The sequence below is a fragment of the Calidris pugnax genome, unplaced genomic scaffold (genome assembly GCF_001431845.1).
Source record: "Calidris pugnax isolate Ruff unplaced genomic scaffold, ASM143184v1 scaffold54, whole genome shotgun sequence".
Classification (NCBI taxonomy): domain Eukaryota; kingdom Metazoa; phylum Chordata; class Aves; order Charadriiformes; family Scolopacidae; genus Calidris; species Calidris pugnax.
This window is the reverse complement of record NW_015090864.1, coordinates 7,182,005-7,208,878: the sequence shown is the minus strand read 5'-3', so window position 1 is coordinate 7,208,878 and position 26,874 is coordinate 7,182,005. Positions and strand designations below refer to the sequence as shown.

General features: G+C 39.7%; 1 protein-coding gene across 4 annotated transcripts in view; it reads right to left on the bottom strand.

The window, feature by feature from the left end:
- DPP6 (dipeptidyl-peptidase 6) overlaps nt 1-26,874 on the bottom strand; it is a 576,912-nt gene that overhangs the window by 285,197 nt on the left and 264,841 nt on the right. The gene's annotated exons all lie outside the window — the stretch shown is intronic.

Below are 26,874 nucleotides of genomic sequence, written 5' to 3'. Positions count from 1 at the left end.
CTAAGAATCCAGAAAAGTCCTCAAAAAAATAAATCAAACAAGCAAAGCTACCAGAGAGCTCCTCTATTTTCCTCAAATACAATTAACCGGTAAGATGTAGGTGAACAGGCCACACAAACATTCAGGCAGAGAGAAGCAAGCAACAAACTCACTCACACATGCACACTCTTACTGTCTGGGTCTACGGCAAAACTCCTACTCAAGATGTGCTGGTAGAGAGGTGAAGTAATTAACCAAGACTATGAAGGTGAGGAATAACCCAGTTCCTGGTTTTCCAGCAGCAGGAAGCCCACAGGAAAGTTTGTTAGCAGCACCACTGTAGTGTAAAAGCAGTGATCAAAGGAAATGAGAAGGTAAATGATTCAGTCCGAGAGGAGAGAAACTAAATGGATTTCTTTTCATTTTTCTTTCACTTCAGAAGGTGAAGGGGAAGTATCCATCCCAAGGTGACACTTTACAGGTAATGAAGCTGAGGCACTTGCAAAGGCAGACATACTGAGAAAAGAGGTGAAAGAACAGTTCAATAAATTAAAATGCAATAAATAACTCAGACTGGTATCACTCCAAGAGTGTAGTTGAAGGTGAGCAACTAAGGTAAACGTATATTTTAGTATTAAACCTTTTAAATCACAGCTTCAAAGTCGTAGGGGGTGGTGCAATGCCTGTTTATTAAAAAGGATGCTAGAGGCCAAGAGAGGGCTAGGAGCTACCCATTACCTGGTCTTGCCTCAGTTACAGGGAAGGGCAGAGGAGATACCACATGAGAGAAAAGAATGGGAAAAGGCAATTCAGTGTTTGTTATAAAGAATGGGCAGATATGGCCAAATCCACAAACCATTGTAGTATTTGCCAAAGTAGTTGAGCCAAATAAGATGAGCAGGGGAAGCTGAGGTCAAGCCACTAAGCATATTACTCTCAGAACAACCATAACAAAAAAGCTGAAGAATAACAGTGGATTTCCAAAAAGACCTTCCAAACAGGCTGTCCTTGGGGTGGTATTTGGGTAATAAACCAGAGATGGAGGGGAATTGACTTCTGTAACACTTTAGGAAAAAAAAAAATAATATTAGATGTGCATTTATTCTTGGCGCACACACTGCAGGATGACAGCAACGAGTCCTAAAACCAGAGCTGCTCCAGCTGCTGGGCATAGGATTCATCTGACTAAAGGAAGATATCAACACCAGAGCTCTCCATATCATCAGTGGCTTTCTAACCAACAGCTACCTGCCAATATATTCCATGGGACATCTGGCAGACGTGGGTCAGAAGTCACACCCTTAAAGTGCCATTTTCTCTTCCATGACTATAAAGAGAGCATGGACTGACTAAGTAAAATATATACCACGTATATAAATTCTTTTCCAGCTTTTATATTCCAAAAGTGAAATCCCATACAGACTGACATCATTGCTTTCAAGGCACTGTTCTTGAGTTTTTTTCCCCACTGCAAATATTTATCAAACCTGTATAGAAATTACAGACCAGATTCACACAAAGCAGAGTCCTGCTTGCAGCACGTCAGCTGCTCTGCAGTACTGAGAGATGTCAAGTGAAGATTACGGACCAGTTATTTCAGAGGCAGCCTATACCCAAAACACAAATCAAATCTTCCTGAGCTTTTCAATGCAGGATCAGCTGCTAATTACAGAGGTTTACCCTTCTCACCTCCTTCAGGAAGAGCTGCAAGCAAGTTTTGCAGGGAGGAAAGACTGAAAACACCAGACCGCTGGAGTGCTTTTCTAGAGAGTTATTATCCGCTCAGCCAGGGGTGAAGCTCCAGGGGGGACACCAAAACCTTCTAACCTACTTTTCTCTCTAGTCAGACATTAAAATGCAGCAGTTATTTCCCCACGGAAGGCAGTGCTGTGAACACGGCTGGATTTTCACTCCACAGCTGAATCCTGCTTAGGCCATGGAAGGGAAAGGGAATGGATTCTCTTGCAGAGGTCAGCCTAGCTCATGTGTTATCAACCCTCCAGGCAAGCTGATTTACAGGTTCTAGGCACGTTATTTATTTGCAGTAATAAAATAAATAGCCAAACAAATAAACACAACACATTTTTGTCACCCTAGTTTCTTGAGATGAGCGCAATCCCATTATGAGAATAAATGCTGCTCAGGCACCAGATCAGCCTGCAGACCACAAGCCACGTGCTACACTGTAAAACCCCAAAGTGGGTGGCACAATCACAGCAACAAACTCAGATCTCGCTAGAGTTTCAGAGACACCAAAATTTACCAGTCTTTTCTCTAAATTTAGGGTTGAGACAAACTAAGAAGCTAATAAGATTTTTTAGAGACAACTGCCTTTCACAGCTTCTCTCCTAAATTTATGAGCAAACAATCCTTACATTCCCTTGAATTTTGGCTGCCAGATTTGTCAGGTCAGGTAAACAGTTTGAAGGGGTCAGGCCAAAACTCACAGATTAATTTAAACAGTAATCCAAGGCCCATTTAACTTCAGGGGTGAAGTTCACCACTTGCTCTGCTACTCTTAGCAATTTCAGTCCATTATTTCAGCAACCCAATGCTAGACCAAGAGAACCCCAGACATCAAATGCTCACCTGGGACTCCAGGATGCGTGACCCACGTAAGCATCTCTCAGCGCTCTTAGCTCTCCAACTTCAATCTCCAAAACACTCTGTGCTGAGCAGACCCCAGAGGCTACAGATTTCCACGAAGTCCCACTGCAATATTGTGTGAGCCTAGAAACACCAACATAATCTCCTCATGGCTGTCCTTCCGTGCTCAAGTAGGAAAATAGCGACTCCAGGATCCTGATATGTTAAAGAGGATCACCTGGGGCAAATCTGCCAGGTCTTCTGCACAGGTGTGCTAGTTAAGAGTATTTAACTATATAGAATTTAATTACATCATCCCCACACCAGGCTGGGGTTGAGGCCATTTAGATGATATTCAATACAGCTGAGAGCACCCTCTTTGCTAATGCAGGAAACTATCTGGCTGTTTGCTTTGGTCCTGGGGAATTCTCTGCCTGTTTTCCACACAATTATTACAGGCCCTATTTGCAAACCACAGGTCTCAAGAATTTATGTGTAGGCGCTGAGGATGAGGGAAATACATTTTAGAGAACTCCCAGCACTTCTAAACTGCAATCAAGCCTGACTTGCAGAAATCTATTTACAAAATCTCTTCTTAACCCAACAAGTTTATCACGTAAACCCAAAAATCTGCAAAACCTAGAATTGCTTCATGTTTGGAGTCAAACTCAGCTCTACTTGTGCCAGAGGGAGTTTAGTCATACCAAGCATTGTATAAGATCAGTATATTTATAGGCAAACCTATACAGTTATGATATGGTTACATCATTTTTTTTTGTTCTATTCTTTTTTCTTTTTTTTTTTTTTTACTGTGTGCAGTTTCTAGGCATACCTTTTCAGATTTGAAAAGATTTCAATACTTCAACACTTGACATTTCTTTATCATCGTTCTTGCAAAGAGCCCAAAGTAATCTAAAACAACAAGTATGTCTCATAGGACCACTATAAACTCCATACAATTATTTTCATTTTAGCCACTGGGGAAGCTAAGAAGTGACCTGCCTAAAATGAAGGAGCAGCAGACCCCGCAACAAAAATTTGGAGCTCTGGCTCTGAACTCTGATCTAACTATTAAATATTCTGTGTCCTTTAAGGATTTAATAAACTTTGTAGAAAGAAAGAAAAAAAAAAAGGTACCTATTATATAAGGAACAGTATTTTTTCATTATTTCTCTTCTGGTTATCCAGAGAAAGCAGCCTCCAGTGGATAGGGTAGTGAGCTTAAGAGACCCAGATTAATCCTTGGCCTTCCACAATTACTCTGATCAAGCCACAGTCCCTGTAGGTATTTCTTTCCTGGAAAATAACGTTAATGGTACCGCCTAAGTGAGCAAGTGTATTGTTGGAATTAACCCATTGCTTTAGTTGGTGCATCGCTGCAGATTATTAAGTACTATTGAACATCTGCATGCTAGGACGAAGTCAAAATTAACTTTTGCTTTAGTTGAAGTTATCTCGATTTATCAGAAACTATTTATTGAAGCTTTCCCTCTGCAGAGCTTTTTCCTCAGCACTCTGCAGCTCTGCACTTATGCTTAAGTGAAATGATTGTATCCCACCAGCTCTTTTGAGCAAGATAATTGGCAATTACTTATTTTTGACATATGCAGGAAATCTAGTAAAGCATAATTCAAATTCTGTTACCAGTGATGAACTCCTTTTGCAGAACAGTGCATTACAGTGCTCATCTCCACTGCCAATATCCCTGGCAGTTTTAATTCAAATCTCAGAAGTATTATGTGCGGTACATTGTTTCTTATCTGCAAGTTCCACACTAGCAAAATTCTTTTCTTGTGTAACCTTGAATCGTTTTCCTACACTTTTTGAAACTCCTGCATCACTGGTTAAAAAGAAAACCGAACTGATTTCATCTTGTTCCTCTTTATTTTCATGGCTGAAGCTTTCCGTATAATGTGCATTAATTATCTCTTGCTCTTGTTATAAACAAATATATCTAGCCATGCAAATTGCCAAACAGCAGCTAATCTTACTAAGGTGTTTTTTAATGAGCGTACAAACAAAACTGCCCACAGATATGCCTGGTGGAACTCTACCTAGAAACCAGAGTGATGGGCTCATTACAAAAAGATTATACATTAGATATACCGCTCCCTCAGAGGGTACAACATGTGAGAGCAGATTATCTGTGCACATTTAGAAAAAATAATTTTCCCACTGGTTAATTATTCCTTGGGCTATTGGATATAACAGGTATGCAGCACATTATTGTATCTTAGCTGCATCCAAACCTTGAAGGATTATTCTGAGTATTAAATCATTCAGTGGCTGAATAAAAACTCATTACTTCTGTAAAACTGAAGTTGATTTGGAGATTGCAGAACAGAGGGAACCTGGAATTTTACAATTTGCAGTTAGTAGAAGTGTTCTTAGTTTTTTTTTCTTTCTGAAGAAATTAAGAGACTTATTAGAAAAGAAAATATTGGAAGTTACATTGAAGAGATTTGAATTTTTCTACTACTTCTTCAAATACCAGTCTTTAAAAAGACCCATGCAAATCTAAATAATATTTCTAGGGAGAAGTTGGTGCATAGACCCAGAATACTATTCCACCCAACTCCAGCTGAAGATGAATAAGTAAGACTAAAGTAGAGAGGATTTTGTCCACAGTGTGGTGTCTAAAGAGAAATTCTTGCTCTATAAAATATCAGGGACATCTTTTAGAGTACATGCAGCACAAGATCATATATACTTTATTTTAAAATAGAGTACCACGTTTCTAACATTAGTGTTTATTGAGAATTTCTGTACAATTTAATTATGTGGGGTGTGAATTTATTGATCTGGTAGTTTAAACACTTTTTAAAAAATTCACTCAGTTATAAGCTATTGGATTTTGTAATGATGTCATTCTTAAAGCTTACCATTATCAGTGCAATAAAAGAGAAGCCATTTCTAATTAGATTTTCTTAATGTGATACTGTTCATTATGAATTGATTTTCTCTTTTCCCCTGCTATTTCTAAATGAGTTAGGTGAAGTTTCATTTTTGTGCAAGTAGAGGTTAATTTTCACTGGCAAGGAAGCAGAGATATTGTACAAAAGGTTTATGAAAACCTCCTTAGGCGACTTTGTCAGATCACCTCCGTGTTAACTTCCAGTACCATTAGCATTCAAGCCCCAAGCTTCAGCTCTAATACATGCTGAAAGATTTGCAATATTACACAAACCTGTGAAGAGTCTGAAACTTTTTTCTTTAATGAGCATGGATTGCACGAGAGCAAAGCACTGTTTTTCAGCAGCAGGGCTGGTTGCAATGAGGCGCTTCACAAAAATAAATTAATGGCAGCTACTACTAAAGTGATTTGTAATGGGGATGTTAGTGTTGGTCAGTAGAAATAAATAAAGGACCTTTGATCATGGGACCGTTGTGAGGTTATGGTAGGACAGTTAATGCACCCTGTCTCTGCATACTTGCCACTCCTTTCAGTCATTCACAACTTGACCAGGAAATGGAGAAACACCTTGAGGGGTGAAGACTCAGTTTGGTCTTAATTTTCAATTTTCAAATTCATTTTCCAAGTTGCATGTGCTCAGGAAGTGCCAGTTGCTCAGCACCACTGGATTTGGGTGAAAAGAAGAGATCTCAATGCCATGTGTGCTTCCAGATGGGACAGACAACAGGCAAGCAAACTTTTAAGGCCAAAGCGCAGGGATAATGTCATTTGGTACACCCAATGGGTACAAACAGCACACTTTCAACAGCAACTGGACTGTGCCAACTTCCCTAATGCTGTTTAAACAAATGCCTAAATGATTCAGAAATTAGATCCACAGCAAAACATGACAAGTATTCTTTTCATTCAGATAAGTGCTCTTGAACATAAATGCACAGACATACAAAAAGAGCTCATAAGCTAAAAGATCCAAGCTCATTTCTGATCCAAGACAAAAACCAGTTTGCTAAACACTGTAGCTTGGGCATTACACAACTGTTAAGTACCTTCTCTCTCATTGTTAACTCTTAGGTACCTCTAAGTCAATGACACTATGATTTCCTTTACTCAGCTTGCTGACATTTAATTAGTTCCATAAAATCTGCCAATACCCTTTTACTTAAAGCAGAGAGTTTCATTACCAGTCTTCCTCTCCACATGGAAACAGCTTTTACACTGACACATTCCATGGGGTAGGAACTGGAAATGGGAGAGGAGCTGCTGCATCATGGACATGCAGTACCAGCCAATAGCAAAGTGAAAATCTTAAAGCTCAGATTGCTGCTGAATCTTTCAGTCTTATTTTAAAAAGTTGATCATTTAAAAATATTCTTTTTGGATATCATGAACTCAAAGCCTTCCAGAGAAGCATGTTTTGAAGTAGACTTCAGTAAAAACACAGCAGGTATTAGACACATGAGAAAGCAGAAACAATCCGACCTCTAAAAAGCACAGGGAAAAGAAAAGGAAAGGTGAAAGAAGGGGAGAAAGTTTCATGCCGTGATGCTGGCATCACAGATTGATCCATCCATCCCATTTAGCCAAGTCAATTTACTGGAGCCCTCTGGCCTGTCCCATGTTGTTCAAAGAACAGTGGAAGAGAAGTATTGATTAAATTGGAGCAGAAGCTGCTGTGCAAATACATCCTGGTGGCATCCTGGTGTGTCTGGAAATTTGGAAGGGTTAAATGGAAAGACAGCAACTCTGGGCAGTTGCTAGGAGACAGTGTCCCTGCCGTGGCATCATGCATCAGCCTCTGACAGGCTGTTCCAACAGCACAATAATCTTATGAGTCACCGGTTGTGTGTGCCGTCATCACTCGGCGTAGAGAAAACAGCTCTCATCTGAAGGTGAAGAGCTCTCCAGCCCTTTCATGTGTTTTCTTGGATGAATTAATTTTTTAAAATTAACATGTTATTTAATGTGGTTTGCCTCAGGCCTCAGTAAAGTCTACAAAGCTCAGCAAAGCTGTATAGATCATCTTTACTTAAGCACAAAGAGCAGGACTGATGCAGCACTCATGGCAGCCTGGAAGACACCTACTCTGAGCACGAGTGAATGTCGGATCAAACTGACCAGCAGAATTTCTGGTCCAAAGATCTTGAAGTCAAAAAGCACCAAGGGATGCCAAGCAATAGCAGGAAGCCATAAAAACCGAGTAACATATGGATTATTAATGGCAGTGCCTGCACAGTGTAAAGCAAACCACCCTTTGAGAAAGACATCAGTGCAAACAAGGTTGTGGCTGGGCAGAAGATGGAAGGATGTGTTACGCCAGTGGGTTAGTCCTGTTAATTTTGAAATACTTGATGCTGTCTTAAAATAAAGTCAAATTGAATGGCTGCAGGTTGTATTACTCCTACTGAATCTGGCAGGAAAAAATTACTCCTGTGAAGAAACACTGACAGAGGAGTTTTTAAAGATAGGAAATCACTTACAATATTTGTGATTGCTTATGCTAAGGGAGGAAGCACAGTCTTGTCTTTAAGAAATACATGACAAATTTGGATGTTTGTCTCATTCTAGCTTTGCCACATTTGACAAATCACTTCTCTTTGTGGCTCTGTTGTTCATCCATAAGGCAAGGATATTGACGTTTCCTCTCACATTCTTTGTCTGACCTTTTTAGATTATGAATTCTGCAGGGCCAGGACATTTCTTTATCTTTATCATTAATGTAATATGCCAGCGCTTTAAAAGCATTAATGGATTATACCTTCACTGCACCTCTCATGCTAAACACTAATAATAATCTCCATTTTAGAGATGGAGTTGAAAGACGGCTCAAATTAACTGATGTACCCAAGGTCACACAAGAAGACTGTGGCTAAATCAAGGCACCGACCCCAAGTTTTGCCCTACGCTTTATCATAAAACCCCAGAAAACAGGTGTGAAAGAGCCTGGGAGAGGTTGTTTTGTCTAACTGTCCTTCCAAAAACCTAAGTAAACTCCCCATAGGCCATTCCTGAAAGACGTTCATCCAGGATGTCTTGAAACACCTCCAGTAATGCGGATCCCACAGCACTGAAAGGTGACCCTATCTCCACTCTGCTTAACGTTGCTGCTATTTCCTAATGTCTGACGTCAATCACACATTACTGAAGCCTGTAATTTTTCGTCATAATCACAAGGCCATGCTTCATAAACTTTTTTCCAACACTTTTAATTGAGGCCTCCTTGCAGTGTTATTGTTTCCTGTGTGAAGACATATTGCACAATGATTTAAATGAAATTCTACAGCAATTCATTAATTTCTACTGCTGTAACCTGTGTCCCTAGGCTGTCATCCTTTCACCTGTGCAAATCTGCCTCTTCTTCAGGCTGGTGAAAGCCATTTCCCTCAGTCTTTCCTCACACAGCCCCTTTCCCAGCCCTTGACCGTTTTGGTGTCCCTGGACCTCTTCCAGTTTATCAATGTCCTCCTTTTAACAGGGATGTCCAAGCTGGACACAGTAGTCCAGATGAGGTCTCACAAGTGGTTAACACAAGGGGAAGACCAGTAAGAAAGTGCAGAGAAATCATACAAAAATGAAGGCAATGGAGGAAGAATTCTGCATCTGGCCTAGCTAGAGGAGTTCTGTTAGATAAATAATCAGCTGGTCAACATTGTTCTGATGAGAAACTATTTTCAACACAATGAAAATGTTCTTGATGGGTTTCTCTTTTTTGCAACAAACGTTAATTTTAATACCAAATGACTAAAATTAAAAACTGATGGTTTGACTACTGGAGGACTGGCCACTTTACCTATGGGTGACCTGGACTACACACAGAAACCAGGCAATTTATTTTGTGACAGACGTGAGGAGAGATGCTCGAGGCCAAGACAGAAAACAATAAAGCACCATATAGTTCTGCCAAAGAGAAGATAGGCAGCTCAAGAGCTACATCTCCCATGAGGCATTAAAGTGTCAATTATAAATATATATTTTGGTTTTCATTTCAAAATAAATGAAAATGGACTCCACACCCTCACACATCAAAAAAGAAGAAATCAGTGGCACCGATTTTTTCCTAACTCATCTTTTTAAATACTATTAGGCAAATATAATATCAGGCTAGTTTTGCTGATGAATGCTTAATGGTTTTGGCTCATGATTATGCCTCCAATGCCAGATTAAGTCAATAGGATTAGGCCCATTATGTCTCTCACGTTTCTGTTCTGCACAGTTCAACTTCAATAAAATATATTTAACGGATATTTACCTGTCTCTGAGGGGTGGTGTAAGGATAAATTCAGCAGTATTATCGCAGAACACTGAATATATAGCTGAACTTTTCAAAGCCACCTAGTGGATTTTGATGTGCCATTCCCATTAACGTCAGTGAGGAGTGTATATCTCAGAAATCTCAGCTGTAAAGCACTGCAATACATGAAGAATAATGACGAACACAAAATTTAAGTAGGGAATGTAAGAAGGTATAACTAAATTAGTATTCCATATAGAAATTTTATTAATAATTTTTATGTACTTATACGGACTACAGGAAATGAAATCAGTAAAATGTGAGTAGTTTTTTCTAATTACACTGTTAAAATAAAAACTAATCATATTATTTTTGGAGATCAAATCTTATGATTGCCTCATTAATATTCTCTCTTCTCCTCAGGATGACCACACTTCCTTCATGTTTTTATTTAATTAGGGGATTCTAGAACCAATTGTACAAATTGGCCTAGTATCCTTAACAATGATCCTGTACACTATATTTGGGAGCTTCTGCAATTTACATCTTGACAGGAAAGAACTTCTGAAGAGATTGATTTTCTCTTTTTGAAAAGTCTGGCTGTTGTGTTATGTTTAAATAAATTGGAGAGTTGAAATACACAATTCTTGGCTTCTGTAAATTGTTTTCCCAACAAGGGAAGCAAAGAAGAAAGCAGCAGCAAATGGAAAAAAAAACCCAACCAAACCAAACAAAAAACAAACAACCAAAACAAAATAAATCCACGTTGGTTTCAATGTGGATAAGTGTGTGACATACAAAAAGAGACACAGCCTCTGCTGATGGACTCAAGGGACAAGTACACAGTCCCCTTACTTCTTGAAGAAATTGGAATATCTAGGAAATAGCTCTCCTAACCATATATTGCTTACTGGTCCTGACTCTTCAGAGCTGGCCAGCTCGCTCTATCTTTTGTCCATATGTTGTCATTCGACAGTTGAATACCTGAAATTTTACTTATAAAAGCAGATGAACTGTTGCAGGTGATTCTACAAAGTCTCTTGTTTTGAGCCTATTTAATCGGGAACCAAGCTAAGCAAAATCTAAATCATAAGATATCCAAGGTGCCCAACACTCCGTTCCTTATCCTGTTCCATGAAAAATGACTTTTCAAACATATTATGTGATTAGGACTAGTCTACAGCAGTCCTTTCCATAAAAAGATGGCAGCTGACAGAGTACAACTGGGTAAATGAAATTTTCTAGCAAACTTGTGCCTTTAGCAGCAGGTCTGGGTATGCTGACACTCCTAATGCTCCAAGACAAGTTTAATGAACTCCCTACTCCTCTTCTGTTGTTACAGTCCGAGCTATAACATGCTCTGGAGGGACTGCAGGGGAAAAGATGGGGCAAAGCTTCTCAATGAGACACTGTGCTGACCCCTCTCCATTAGCAACACATGTTAAAACTTCAGTTGGACTGACACTGTGGCTATATTCTGCATACCTCTGGTCCTGAACCATGTTATCTCCTGCAGATAGGAGGAGAGGTTCTCTAAAGGTCCTCCTTTAGGTCCTCTAAAGCTTGGTGTCTCCACACTCTTCTCAACCCCAGGAAGATGTGCAACGTATGAGCCTGCAGCTCTGGTCATATAACTACATCTCAATGAAAAAAGTACAGGGTAATATCAGACTGCAAGCGATGAGAATGCAGAATTCTAATTTGGTAGCATTTCATCCTAAATCTTCCCTAGTGTGAAAAGACCACTCAAGTTGCACAGAAACAAGTTCCTAAAATATAGTTTAAGCAGTAATCCTTATTAGTATACTGTGCTTAGAATATTTTGTAGACTAATAAACATAAAGACTAAGTAATATACAAACAAGGCTCCCATTATATTAAGGATTAATTGAATAATGATATATTTTAATAAGTGCTTATATCCTAATTCACAAAGTTTATGAAGATTTGGATCCCCTCCAAAGTTGTTCATCCATCCCCACTCTTAATTCAAGAGAGTTTAATAAGTACACTCTGATGACTTTTAACCAATGGCTCTCCTGGAAATTCAGAAAAGCTCTGAAATTCTAAGATAAAAATGAAACAATCTTTACAACAAAACAAAACACTATTTTTATAAGTTTTTCAAAACTATAAATTATCTCTTGCATTTTTTTTCTGATAAGTATAGATCCCCGAATGAATATGCTCGAATGACTAGACTAAATTATCAGAAGCAATAAAAATCCATAACAAAAGGAAAGAGAATGCAGCAGGAAAGGAAGAAATTTTCAGCACATCACTGAGAAAACACTAGTAAATTAAAAAAAATCAATGAAAGATTGTTTTCAAGTAATAACTGTTAATCTAACTCACGAAACATTAACATGCATTGTTTTTCAACTACTTAAAAGCTTAACTCACAGGTGAGGATAACTAGAGATGCTAAAGAATGGTATGATGCTATTAATGGGATCCCTTTGGTTTCTATCGGAGTGGGAAGTATGTGAATCCGTAAAAGGGGAATAGGAGAAGTTTAACACATTAATCCGAATGGTGCCAATGCAATGAGAATTCTGGTGGTGTGTATGACCTTGGAAAAAAATGCGGTGCAAGTCCTCTTTGGCTTTTAGTTGTATTACAGACTGCTTCTTTTTTGAAAAACTAAGGAAAAGCAGCTCCAACTTAATTAAGACAGGTTAGTTTGCATCCAGATGCTAAAAATATTCATTAACAATAATTATTTTTTATTTATGCAACCTGATGCCAGACTCAACTTAGGCTGGAGAGTTCACAAAAATGCTTATAGGTCATTGAGAATGAATTAATAGTGTTGTACAACTGGTTTAGTGCATTATGTTTTGGTTTTTTTTTTTCCCGTTAGTCCCTTTTCTGAAACGCTACGTATTGATTGTTGCCAGAGGCAACTTACAAACCTAATAGATGAACACCTTTTTGACAGGAACTAACAAACCAGATACTAAGAGGGACTCAGGTTGGACTTGGAGCATGGATTCGGTGCCAGGCTCAAGATGAACACAACCTGTGCAAAACTGCAAATGTTTTCCCCTGTGATTCAATTACTACATATGCACCAGGACATCCATCTACTCCGGTGCCTCTCAACGACAGTGTAAAGGAGGAACATAGTTCTAGCACTATAAGGTCCCCAGGCAGCTGTGAGGAAATGTACCTTACATACAGTAGAGAAGAGCATGACTTAAGGATCCAAACGGCTATGGAAATGTCCAAGACACTATGCTAGAGTCAGAATTATAAATTCCACATAAAAGGTAATCTCACTAATTTAGAAGACGGTTCCTGCTTCTGCCTCTGTTGTTAATTCAGGTATTTTTGTGTCTGGTATTTGGCCTCTAGGGTTACTGTTTCTTTGCTGTCTTCCTGAAATATCCATTTCCAGTGAAAAATCTCCTCAGAGTACTTCAGGGACACATATCTGCCACAGCAGCCACATTTTGATAATAGGAACTCTCACTAAGATGAATGATGCTGTGGTCCCAAAGTGTTCAAATCCACAAGAGTCTGCTTTATATACCTGGGGCAGAGTTAGCTCTGCCAAGTGTGTAGGGAGACTGCAGTAGGGCTTCAGTCATTCAACAGTCCCTTTGAATGCTGACCTTTGAGGGGAAAGAAACACCCAATCTAGCTGTGCAAACTTAGAGTTGGAGGGCAGTCCTACATCAAGACGGCCAGTAGAGAGGAGATATAAATCTTAATAAAAACTTTGAGAGACTGCAGAAGTCTATTAAGAAGACCTTGCTCATGAAAAATGACCGTGAGCAATGTTAACTTGCCGGCAATTGTTTCCAAGGAGAGCGTGAACAACCCAAAGCAAAGGACTTAACCCTGCTGAACAGCCATGGCAGTGATGTCTCTAAGGAGATCCAACAGTGCAAAGTGCCCCGGGGCATGAGTGAATACTGTTAACTTGGTTACTATCTGATGATAAGCACTTGAAACTCCATATTGTATTAAAGCTGCTTGTTAATTATTGTCATAGCTACGCTTGACTGGGGAAAGGCATGAGGGAGCTGCTCCCTCAGAAGATATTGTGGGACTTAGCTAGGGCCAACTATTGAGCCACCCTCACATCACATAAGGGTCTTGAATTTGCAGACTCCTCCCTAAATCAATTTGTCTCATTCCTACTGTGAACAACATCTCAGGAAAGCAAGGGGCAGTCTCTTCCCACCAGGAACCATCTTTTGTGTTCATAACAGACACTAATAAAATGTAGCTCTGGTCCATGTAGCAGCTTCAAGGTATCAGAAGTAGGCTCCCTGGAAAAACTCACTATTTTGCAATGGAAGACTTTCATGGATGCTGCTTTGGCAATGTTTTCACCCATAAGAAACCTTTTATGATAAAAAAGGAAACAACAAATGTTTATATTTCTTTAGATCTTGTGTCTTTTGGAGTGAAAAATTAAGGAGGTTGCTCTCTCCCCTTTCTTTTTTTTTTTTTCTTTCTTTGTGGTAGGAGTTAGGTCATCAGTTTAGCTAAAAGCCAACATTCACACACAAGCACTCAAGATTATCACTTAGGTTGTTTGGATGATAACTATAAATTCTATTTGTTCATATTATAAATTTAAGAAGCCACAAATGGACTCTGGGTATTATAGGGAAGCTTCCAGGTTAGATATTCAGGTTTTCACTGCTTTAAACAATGCCAGTTCTACATCAACATATACAGTAATAGTTCAGTGGCAGTGGAATTTTGATGAGTTAGATGATGGTTTCACAGTATCAATTATCTTTAGATTTGTGAAGTAGAATAGAGGAAAACTGATGAAGCACGCTGTACTAGCTCTTAATGCAGAACTACGGAATGTATAATTTAGCATTTATTTTATTGCTAGCATTATCTATATAATGTGTTAGTGCACAAAATAGCCTATCAAATGCATTAGCAAACAAAAGCTATATAAAGACTCCAGCAACCAAAAGGCAACTTATGAATAATTCACATTTCCATGCATTAGGAGTCATCCAGATAAAATACATAAAGTGCACTTAACTTGTCCCAAAGAAAAGTTATAAATTATCTGAATAATTGTATATAATATCAACATAATATTCCAGTTACTTTGAAGGATAAAGTTGCTTTCTTGGATGACTTTGAAGACAATTTGCAAGCTTGCTCAATTTATGCTGACAGTAATTGCTGTACAGCTGCCTGATTTAGACAGAGGGGAAAAAAACCGGATACACTGTGTAAGTTACAACTACAGAAGAAAAGCTGCCGGGCTACACTTTGTGGTGCCTTTTGTACTCATTGACAGGACTAGTGCCAGCAGTTCAATTATCTGTCCAGAATAGACAGTGTTTTATTGTAACTGTACTCAAGGAAAAAAAAAAGAAAAAGAAAGAGAAAAATAATTACTTTTAACTCACATAGTATTTAGCACTAGATAAAGCAAACACACGTTGCATCCTTAACAACACTTTCTTTGCAGAAAGTTTGACATCATCATTTCAAAAAAAAAGAAAAAAAACCACCCACCACCTAAACACACAACAACAACAACCAAACCAAAAACCATCACCCACCCACACAACATCCCACCACAAACCAATAATCTTGGGCACTAGAGCATGCCCTGAAGAGCCATGTTTAGATTAATATGGAAGATTTTGGGAAGATTCTGTACGACTACAGAAGAAATTATATGTTTCATGCCGAGAAATATAAAATTTATTAAGGAAGTTATGGAGTGCTCTGATTCTAAACAATTTGTTGAGTCACGTCTTTACCTATTTCTGATTAATTACTATTAATGAAATAACATCAAACCACCTGTATAAGCCTGCAAACACACAAACACAAACATTTCCATGCGTTCACAGTGTTAGCTGTACACATTCACTTCCAAGGTGGTTTTCACTTCCCTACTCATCCCTGTGTTACCATTAGATAGTCTAAGATGCAGCAGCCACAATTCATCTTATTGTTTCTGTGGGTTTCAAATTTTGGCAAGAAATCTTCAAGGAAGAGCCATGCTGCAACAGTTAACAACAGAATAATGACAGACATATCAAGTCATCAATGTAAATGGAGGGCAATGGGGTGGGTAACTGTGGTTACATGATTTAACCTTACGACGGAGGTCATACAGCCTAAAGAATATATGAAGATCCCCTATTTATGCTTTTAGTAGTTATTAACTCTTGGAGAAAGTGTGAAACATGACCCAAGATGTAAAAAGGGGCAGAATTTTGGCATTTGTGTTGAGCTGGTAAGTACTCAGACAGCAAAGACTGAGGATGTGGTATCAGCACAAACCTTCCCAGACACATACAGGGCTGCAAAGATTCCCCTGCTTTTAGGTAATCATTGTTGGGTACAGGTATTTCTTCAGGAAATATTGCCGTTATCCTCAACTTATTCTTAGGATTGCAGCTGACTAATTACCGCAAAATAATTTAGGAACAATTAAAGCATTTCTCATTGCTTGTCATTTGACTGAGAGCAAGTTTCTTGATGGAGTAATGAGCAAAGGCGTACACTAATCACCCATTAACTGGCAGAGTGCTTAAACATCATTTCATCTTGCTCTAGGAAAGGTTGTGTGCTGCTTAATTTAGTGCCATTGGTTTACAGGGTGGCTTACAGGTTGAAAGCTGCTTAAGATAGGATCCATATCTCTATTTAGTTGAATCTCATGTGATATGCAGAACATTTTCTTTTGACTGCAAAGATTAGAGATCAATGCCTCCAATTCCATCCTGTGGTCTTTTGGGAGGGGTAGTAGTGCTCTAGAAGGGGTGTAAAAATGCTTCTGACTGTGGATGCCAACTCTGCTGGGATCCTGCAGAGCATCATCGTGTCCTCAAAACCACTGGACACGGGATTCACAGAACTCCTCACTGGCTGCTTATTTTAATCTCAGTTTTTAAGCCAGGTTTTCTAAGGAAACAAATCTGATGAGACCATGCTGTATGTGTGTCTGCCCTGCTTGCTTTTGGACTTATGGCTACTCAACAAAATCTCACAAAGTAAAGTTTAACAAATATATTAAAGGTCCCAGAAGTTTTGTGGGAGTGGGCAACCCGGTAGGGAAGACAGATAAGAATTAACATCTATGCAGAATGAAATGATAGGTGATGAGCATGATCATGTTAGTAGGCACTGGATAATCTATTCCAGAGACCACCTACAGCAGTCAGGATTCAGAAAATTCACTAACTACAGAACTACATCTTTTATATAAACAAACCTCATTTTTACAAGGCTGCTCAGATACACAAAACTTTGCTGGGAAAGTCCATAATCCTCTGTTGCAAATAAAATATGCACTTAACCTTTACAGAAGACATTTCTCTTGCATTTACTTTTTCTTTGTCAGTGAATCAGACTTTTAGTTAGCAGATCAATTTTACAAATTAAATAACCACAGAGTAATTGCTCAGCACTTACAAAGTGCAGAAAACAAGACACAACCAGAGTGACTCTCTGAAATATTTCCATGAGATCATCAGCCAAGGGCTTTTGTTTCTTTGAAAAGTGCAGGATTTGGGAGATGGTGGAAGACTCTATGTCTGCAAAAGTAAAAGCCATGTACATATTACAGGATATCGGTTAATGGTAAAATATATTTTTAAACCTTTGGTTAGTCTAGGAGCTTTCTAGCAAGTATTTCTAGATAATTGGTAGGTATTGGTAGGTATGACTATGGTATGTAAACCGACCAGAAAATTATACTGAATCCTAGATCATATGTTTGCTTAAAAACTTCACTTCCATTCTTTCTGTTAGTCCTGCTATTACTGACTTGCTACACACAGGCCAGGGTTAATTTACGCCTCTCTGCCAGTGATCCTCATGGAAATGACAGTAGGGCAGATGATGTATTTCTTTTGTACCCCAGACTGTTATGGAAATTCCTCTAGACACTGAGCCCTGGAACTCTAATATTCTTCATGTTTGTGTAGAAAAAGTAGCCCTACTGCACACAGTCATTCAGCTGAGAAACTACAGAATCCCTTGAGATTATCATAACCTTTTAGTCACCCAACAAGACAAAATGAGATCATTAGGCAAGTCAAATTTTGCTTTGAGGCAGAGATTATTCAAGGGTGTTTCACTGTCATTGATCTATGTACAAATCCAATTCTAATCACTGCTGTGTCTGAACACTTCTCTCTCCATAGTGGATATTATCTTATCAGCATGCTTGCACAGAGTGGAAATGTTATTATAACCATTTTTTCAAAAAATAGGAATAATCAGTTTGCAAGATAAAGCAAATACTTGTCAAAGCACCTGCAACTAAGGAGGGAACTAGCCTGACTCTGCTGTCATGCCTTCTCCTGGGGACTGTCCTCGCCCACTTCTCATGGAGCCTTAGGTTTGAGGCACAGAGGGCACTGCACACAACATATCCCAAGAGAAATAAGTGGGTAGAAGAGCCACTGTGTTTATCAGAGGGCTGTGAAGTCCAAGTAACCGCTCCCCGCAGCCTCAGAATAAACGTTTGGTGCAATTAATCTCTGACAGTATTGTAAAGATATTTGCAAAGGGACGTAGCTCCCACTGGTCTGGGAAAAATGGTCTGAGATTACAAGACTATGCAAGAAAGTGGTGATGACTGCAATAGAAGCTTAAACATATACTTCAAGAATAGGCTTAAACCAGCAATGACCTGCTTTTCTCGGTTTTGTTTTGCAACAGCAAGACAAGACAGAACTGCAACTCCAAAGGCAGCTGTCAGAAAAATGAAGCCTCAATATGGATTTCAGTGAGGCTGTAGCAGCAGCAGGAGTTTTAAAATATTTATAGGACGTTCCCAACTCACAAATTATAGGACATTCAACCAATCACATTGTCAAACTCTCTGAACAGCCATCATAGTGTGCCTTCTATTTTATATATACACAGTAGTTGCTTTATGGTAACAGATGAAGCATGAGGGTGCTGTAAAAAAAAAAAAAAAAAAAAGAAAAAGAAAAGAAAAAAATGAGTAAGAAATAATAAAGGGTTATTTTCTCCCTACAGAAAAAATGTATATCTACCACAAGTGCTTAATAGCACCTTTACCCGAGTGTTATTTTACTGTCTGCTCGGGCATCACATAACCCAAGCAGCTTGTCACCATCATTCCATCTTGATTAGACTTTTCTGAAATGTGGCTTGTGACTGCAATGGAGAACAGTTGATAAAAGCAAACCCCAGTCACAAGACTGGGTGTGCACATCCCTGGGAAATGTAGCCTTAGGTCTCAAGCACAGTCTTGCTGCCTTGGAATGGGACATGTAAAAAAAAAAAAAAAAAAAAGGAAAAAGAAAAGAAAAAAATGAGTAAGAAATAATAAAGGGTTATTTTCTCCCTACAGAAAAAATGTATATCTACCACAAGTGCTTAATAGCACCTTTACCCGAGTGTTATTTTACTGTCTGCTCGGGCATCACATAACCCAAGCAGCTTGTCACCATCATTCCATCTTGATTAGACTTTTCTGAAATGTGGCTTGTGACTGCAATGGAGAACAGTTGATAAAAGCAAACCCCAGTCACAAGACTGGGTGTGCACATCCCTGGGAAATGTAGCCTTAGGTCTCAAGCACAGTCTTGCTGCCTTGGAATGGGACCCTTGCAAGTGCCTCGTGCCTATGGAGATGGGAGTAGGAAGGTGCTGGTCTGTTGAGCAAAGGGATAGCAGGGACCCAAATCTATTGCAAGGAGTTTTGCAAAACCAGAACAAGAGGGTTTCTCTCTCTTAATCAAAAAACAGATGAAACCTTCACCTAGGTCAACTTCTCTGCCCAATTATGTTCCCCATGAATTTTGCAATGCTCTTGCAACCCAAACAGAACCATTCAGACATCCAGTGTCTGCTCATTGCAAGACTTTCCTTTCCATCCCTGAGTTATAAAGCTTTTTATCCTCTTACTCTGTGTCAGCCCACCAGCAAAGCTGGCTGCCCTAGTTCTGTGTCCCGTGGCCCTTTACATTGTCAGTGTGGTCTTCTGACATTGCATTTGATAGGCAACTCCATACTGCCACAGCATTAGCTGTACATTGGTGCTGGAGAAATATGCAGTGTAAAGAAAGACTGGCACACAGCAATAGCCTGTATTATACAGCAATAGCTCGTATTATACAGTCACACTGATCAGTGCCGGTGGGTATCCTTTATAGGCTTCTCATGGACAGGTGGTTTTCACACTTCAATCACTCCCTCACAACGCACAGATTTCCACTTCAAAGATTTGGCAGTGTTGAAAAGAGGTTTTTCAACCTACAGAGAGTTCATTTAAGTTAAGAGAGGTTCATCTTTCCCAAGTTTGTACTGCTGGAATGGCTTTACCGCTACAGTGTTCAAAGTTCTCTCTAAACACCTTTTGGTGAAGCAATATAGCTCTCCTCCCTGAGATTGACTACTGTACACATACATCCACGTATACATCCATGCTTAATGGGACTGTGGCACGTATGGAGTTTACATGTCTGAGGGTATATTTAAGTATATGGACGTTTTTATGTAAAAACTGATTAATAAGATTTAGGGAATCTGCTTCTGAATTCCTTTGAATCACATTTGATACCAAGAACTCCATATCCGTATCAAACTGCTATTTTGGTTTCAAGTACGTAATTTCTTTGCTGCCTTTCTATTTTTCCCCTGTAATGAGTTTGTGAGGATAAGAGGAATTTTGGCCCCTGGCACTGGGCTCACAATTGAGGGGATTTTGCTGTTATGAAAAGCTCTTTTGCATGCAGCATCCCTCAGCCAGGGTTCGGCTGAGTCCCAGACAGGCTGGTGCTTCAGCTGTATTCCACTGCAGGGAGGCCAGAGGAGGGATTACGGTTGGTAAGTAAATAATGGACTTTGATACTGTGTCAAACCATGTAAGAAAGTTATCTGAGCATGCCAGGAGCTTATAAATGAAAGAGCTTCTCATGAACCACTTCAGAGACGCAGGGAGAAAAGACCTGTGAGAGTTAATGATTGAAAGAAAACCTATCTGCTAGTTAGGAGATGAATCCTTAGATGACTGACCTAAATCCCAAGTAATGCTGAAAAATGGCAGAAAGACTGAGCTAAGTGCAGTCCTATCATTTAATCTTAAGTCTTTCTTAGTCCTGTAAGTATTACTTAGCAAAAGATAATACAGGGAACAATAAGAAGATACCTAATAATGTAGGAATACATGAAGGAGCTTAGCATAGACAAGTAATAACTGAGGTTTCATCTGTTCTGTTTAGTTATGCTAATAGAAAATAAAGATTTCCAGAAAACATTAGAAGTAAAGAGATTCAAAAGAAGTGGTCTGGAGCTTTCTATGGGCAAAAGTCAGAAAACCAGCTGAGTTCCAAATCACTGAATAAATATATTCATTACTTTACAGAGAGTAAAATAACTTCGTATTAGCAGTATGGATATTTGTTTACCATGCTTGTATTAAGGTAATTTAATAATATCATATTTAGTTGCCTTAGAGAAATTAAACTAACTTCATACAAGTTATAGGATAATAAAAGGCAGATTGTTTTCATACCAAGATGGTGTTCCTTGGCACTGAACCTGCTTTACATTAGCAGATGGCCTGAAACCTCTCCTGAATCTTAATGTATACCTCTGAACTGAGGTAACTCAGGGAAAATTTTCTCCCTGATTAGATTACATGCCTGCTACTGTTTTCTTTCTGTTTTTATTTTAACAAATTCTTTTCCGTTTCACATTTATTTTCTTTATCACTTACTATCCACATGATTATGCATTCATATATTCTGTATGACTGCAATACATAAATCTGCCACATCATCATCTTAAGTATGTAACATTCAAAGTAAAAAAAAATTGTATTTAGTACTGTAAGAGCTCCATTTCTTTGGAAAAAAAATTCTTCTTTTGAATCTCATGATTCCCAACTCACATCTGGAGTCTACACAGCAAATTGCATACTAGTATGTTATCTTGAATGCTGTATGTGCTTTGATAATGCAAAACATGATTAAATTTTGAAAGCCTCACACAGGTATCATGTCTCTTTCCTTCTATTATAGCACATCTCCCATCAGATGAAATGCTACCCCAGACTATTCTCAGCACTGGACCTCTGCAGAGCAACACACTTAAGTTTTTGGGAGCTGCTATGCCAGCTCCCAAATGTGTGATGAGGTTCCAGGAGGTATGCACTGGTGCAGGTACTGGTGAGGCCACAGAGGATGAAAATGCTCTGACCCATGCAAAGCTGGGGAATCATCACAGCCCACGGACCTGCCGTCTGGGTCCATCTCCCTCATCTGCCCAGTGCATATTCAGCAGGGAGAGCTTCATCCAGACTGCAAGACAGGTAGATGTGCTTGAAAAACCTTTGAAAAAACTTCTGGCACTAGAACGGGGAATGACTGCTTAAAAGCAGATAGGATAAAATTTAGAATAAAAAAATAGTACTTTACATTATAATTCTGACTTTGCCATCAATTTCTTCGGGCTTGTGTGTAAAGATACAGTTTTCTAATCTGGGAAACTGATGTCCAGCATCTAAATCCATTTGTAGACACAAATAAGCTGCTTCTGAAAGGTGGTAACTCCAGCACATACAGCAGTGGAGGTTGACGTGATGCCTCTAGCTCTGGGAGAGATTTAAGGTATTTCTGAAGAGCCCACCCTGCAAACTGAGGATACTGAAGCTTGCCCGCCTCAGAGGCCTGATGGAGAATTCATTACTGCTTGTGTTGTCCTGTGAAACGTCTAAATATTGTGGAAGGGCTAAGGATAACTTAATAGATAACTGAATAGATTGTTTTGCCAACATAGAATAGTTTGGGTTGGAAGGGACCTTTAAAGGTCATCTAGTCCAACCCCCCTGCAATAAGCAGGAATGTTTTCAACTAGATCAGGTTGCTCAGGTCCCCATCCAATTTGACGTTGAATGTTTCCAGTGATGGGATATTTATCACCTCTCTGGGCTATGTGTTCCACTGTCTCACCACCCTCATTGTAAAAATTTTCTTCCTTATATCTAGTCTAAATCTTCCCTCTTTTAGTTTAAGACCATCCCTCCTGTCCTATCACAGCAGGCCCTGCTAAAACGTTTGTCTGCGGGTTTCCTATAAGCCCCCTTTGAGTACTGAAAGGCTGCTATAAGGTTTTCCCTGACCCTTTTCTTCTCCAGGCTCAACAACCCCAACTCTCTTAGTCTGTCTTCATAGGAGAGGTGCTCCAACCCTCTGATCATCTTTGTGGCCCTCCTCTGGACCCACTCAAACATGTCCATGTCTTTCCTGTGCTGAGGGCTCCAAAGCTGGACGCAGTACTCCAGGTGGGGTCTCAACAGAGTACAGTAGAGCAGCAGAATCACCTCCCTTGGCCTGTTGCCCATGCTTCTTTTGATACAGCCCAAGATATGGTTGGATTTTGAGCTGCAAGCACATATTTTTGGCTTATGTCCAGCTTTTCATTCACCATACCACCAAGTCCTTCTCCACAAGGCTGGTCTCAACCCCCTCATCCCTCAGCCTGTATTGATACTCTGCAACTGTATCAGCCACACCACACAGGCACTGCTTCTGCTAGAGCAACATTAGAACTTCTCCATTAAAGCACTGCTGGTGCAAAAAGGAAATAAGAAACCTTTTTTTTTTTTTCCCCTAAACAGCATCAAGCTAAAATATAATATAGTTGGCGAAGCAATTAGATGCAATATCGTAATAGCCTCAAGAAGGCTGGAATTCATTGCAGCAGTTGCTGTTTATCCTCACTGCATAGCACAAAACCTTAAAACTACATCTCTGAGATTGTTTACCCTCTGCAGATCTTGCCAAATTCATGGATCCTGGGAATTAGTGATGGAAAACAACTCCAAACATTAGATCATTCAGACCACCTCTTTACTGATGCAAGACTGTTCTCCTAAATCAATATTTTAGTGTTTCCTCTAGGTCAGCTGAAAATTTTCATATAATGGCAAAGGGATTTAGCTGCATCCCCTGAGAACTATTCCATAGCTGAAGAGATATTACAGGCAGGAAGCGTTGCTTTATATTCAGTATACATTATTCCATTTAAAATTTCTTTCCTTAAACATAAATTAAACTCCAACTTGTTATGACAAATATTTTATCATTTTTCTCATGTTTACATCTTTCATAAATATGCAGACTGCTATAAATCCGTCTCCACGTTACTCGTCATTAAATCAAAGCATTTAATACATATTTTAATGTTCTCTCATACACTAATTGTTCCAATCCTTTGATCATTTCCTCTCGCTCCACATGTAATCCTATGGAAATGTGCTGAAGGAGACATGAATTGATAGCAAAAAGCAAAACAAACAGGAGTAAGGCAAATATGATTTCTGGATTTGATATGGCAGGAAGAGAGGCCAAGGGGATCTCTTCAAAATATTCTTAGAAATTATGAAGGTAGAGTCCTCTTTACATTATCCTGGTGTACAATTTCCTGCCAAGAAATTAGTTGCGGAGAGGATGAGGAAGGAAAACAAGAGGAGTTTACACACTTCTGAAGGGTACCAGCAGCAAGGGCACGAGACTGCACCCAGACCTGCTGCACCCCATGGCAAGAAGCAAGCAACCTCCTCAGGGGAATCCCATGGGTTCCTGAGTGCTCCATCATGGGGAATCAGGAGCAGACTCACCCTCAGGAGCAGTCCCAGTGGTGACAAAAAGAGCCTGAGAGTTTTTAATAATGAATTGCACAGAGCTCACTCTGCAAAACCTCCACGAGCTGCATCTGGCTTCTCAGACACAGTCCCTGAGCTAGATCTCAGAACAGACCAATGGTTTTACACTGCTTATAAGCAGAAACATCAAAAATGCTATCAGCTTATACCGAGGCGTGATTAGAAGTAGAAGGGAGAAATGAGTACAAGAGGAAGACATCACACAGAAGCTATTAGCTGACCTGAGCAGTAAGCTGGGTCTTGCCAAAGGATTGTGATCCCCAGTTTTGGGGTAGCTTTGTCAGCAGGGCACAGCTTCTGCCAGAGTTGTACCTAGTATTCAGGTACCAGGATCTAATTTAGGTCACTGCCCAGAGAAGCTCCACATGCAGGTGAGCTAGGGCAAACTGTCCAGATTTTGAACTTACAGACAATCATGTATGTGCTCAGCGGATGCCTTGTATGCAACCCCACCGCAAAATCAAGTCTGTAATCTGAAGAGGTCAAAATTAATGTGCATAAACACCTCAGATGCAAATTCTGAGGCAATCATAAAGCCCCAGGCAGATGAACTAGGAAAGGAGAAGACTTTGCCTTACGTAATATCTACAGTTTTCATATATCAGCCTTTGTAGTATCCAGGTGACTAAACTAATTAGTTATAAACTAGCAAAAGATAGTTCACATTTAGGAGGCAAAAAGTTGTTGGAGGAGAACCCATAAAGAATTTATGAGTTACCACAAATCCTATGATTTGTGGGGAGACATATATGTGTCTTTCAAAAAGGATCTCAGCTTCACATTATTATTTTATTGCTTTTAAAATAACCTGAATTTATTCTAATCGATGCCAATATTGCTCCATTTTCTGAGCAAACAAATGATTCAGGCAGAGCTGACAGGGGACTGGAGCTGAGAGCTGGAAGTCTCCGTATCATATCTCTTTGTAGTACCTCTGTAAAGAACAAAGTGCCAAGAAACTTCAGTCCACCCTAGTGTGGCTTTTAGCTGCAGCCATCTATCAGTCTCGATACAGCTCCAGGAGGGATTGCTCTTCACCGAAGGAAAGACAGCAGGACAATGTGTCCTTCTGCAAGAGGACTTTTTGCCCTCTCAATTGCTATACATAGCCTGAAACTGTAGCAGATGTTGAGGACAGTAATATCCCATCTACTTACTATCAATCGAGTTACTATTTCAGAGACACTTAGTTCTCAGGAACAGCTCCACGGAAGGAATAAAAGCTGTGAAATGCAAGAAGCAGCCGTAAACCTGTTTCATTCATGTGGTCCAGCAAGTGCTTGCTCCAAGCTTTATGGGCAGCAACAGGATAAGAGAAGGAATAGCAAGAAATGCTCACTAGAAATCCTTTCCACCCTCTGTACGGATCAGATTCCAGCCTCAAACCAAATGATCGTAAATTGTATGATACTACTGACTTTCCAGCTAGGAGTTTGGTTGGCCCTTTGGGAATATGGCCAAGTCACCTCTAAAACCCCCCTGCCTGCAAGGGCTCAAGTCCAAAATCTAGATGTGAGTACCATCTTGGGGTAAATCAGCATACCCTCCTCTGAGTCCCTGCACCTCTTGATTCTCCGAGAACATCGTTGGGATACAGCTTTACCACACTTAATGCAGCTCAGCTATTCTAATACATTAACTCACTAGAGACGTTCAAAACAAACGGGTACTTGGGATGATAGAAAGCTTTCTGTAACAAAACTGGCTTGCCCAGATGGTTGAGACTAACAGTCAACATATTAAGAAAGACCTTTTCTCTCCCCTTCCCAGTCTCTGAGGCTGAATGAATTAAGCTACATGCTCTCAAATGTACCCTAGCAGGTTTCCGTCCACCCTCCTGGTTAAAAAATGCCCTCTTGGGCTTTCTACCAACATGAGGGGTGCTTGATGGCATCACTTCGCTCCAGATGTTGTCCTTCCCTTTGTGCTGAAAATGGAAAGGACATTTCCTTTTTAGCAATGAGCAAGAAGGAAAAAAATTAAGACTGACCTCGGAAAGGTTCAAGAGACCCCCATCCTTCCCCCTTGTAGGTATTAGAGCAGAACGGCGTCAACACACAGAAATACTTTTCCCCCTTGCATCACGTATTAGTTATTTGGAAGACAACAGAGAAAAAAGGAAATCATAATGAGAGAAAAATGGCCATAAACATGGCAATGGCATGTGTGCGTGTGAGGTAAGGACAGAAGGGATCTGGGAGATACTCAGTGAGATGGAAAGGAAAATTCTTCTGTTTATCAGTCTGTGGTAAAACTGTTCAAAATTCACTGGAGAGGAAGGAGGTAACCACCTCCCTGACCAGTCCTCCATCTTAGGATGTCTCCAGCCCAAGCTGGAGACCACTCAAATTTATGTCATATGATACAAGGTGTGGACAAAAGCTGATCATCCTGCCTGAAGACATAAGCTGATAACTACAGGCAAAAACCCCATCTTTTCCCAGATCACCTAGTAAAGCACTTAAAAGCAAAGGAAACAATTCCTTAGAGTTCAGTAAACTCCAGTTTGCATAA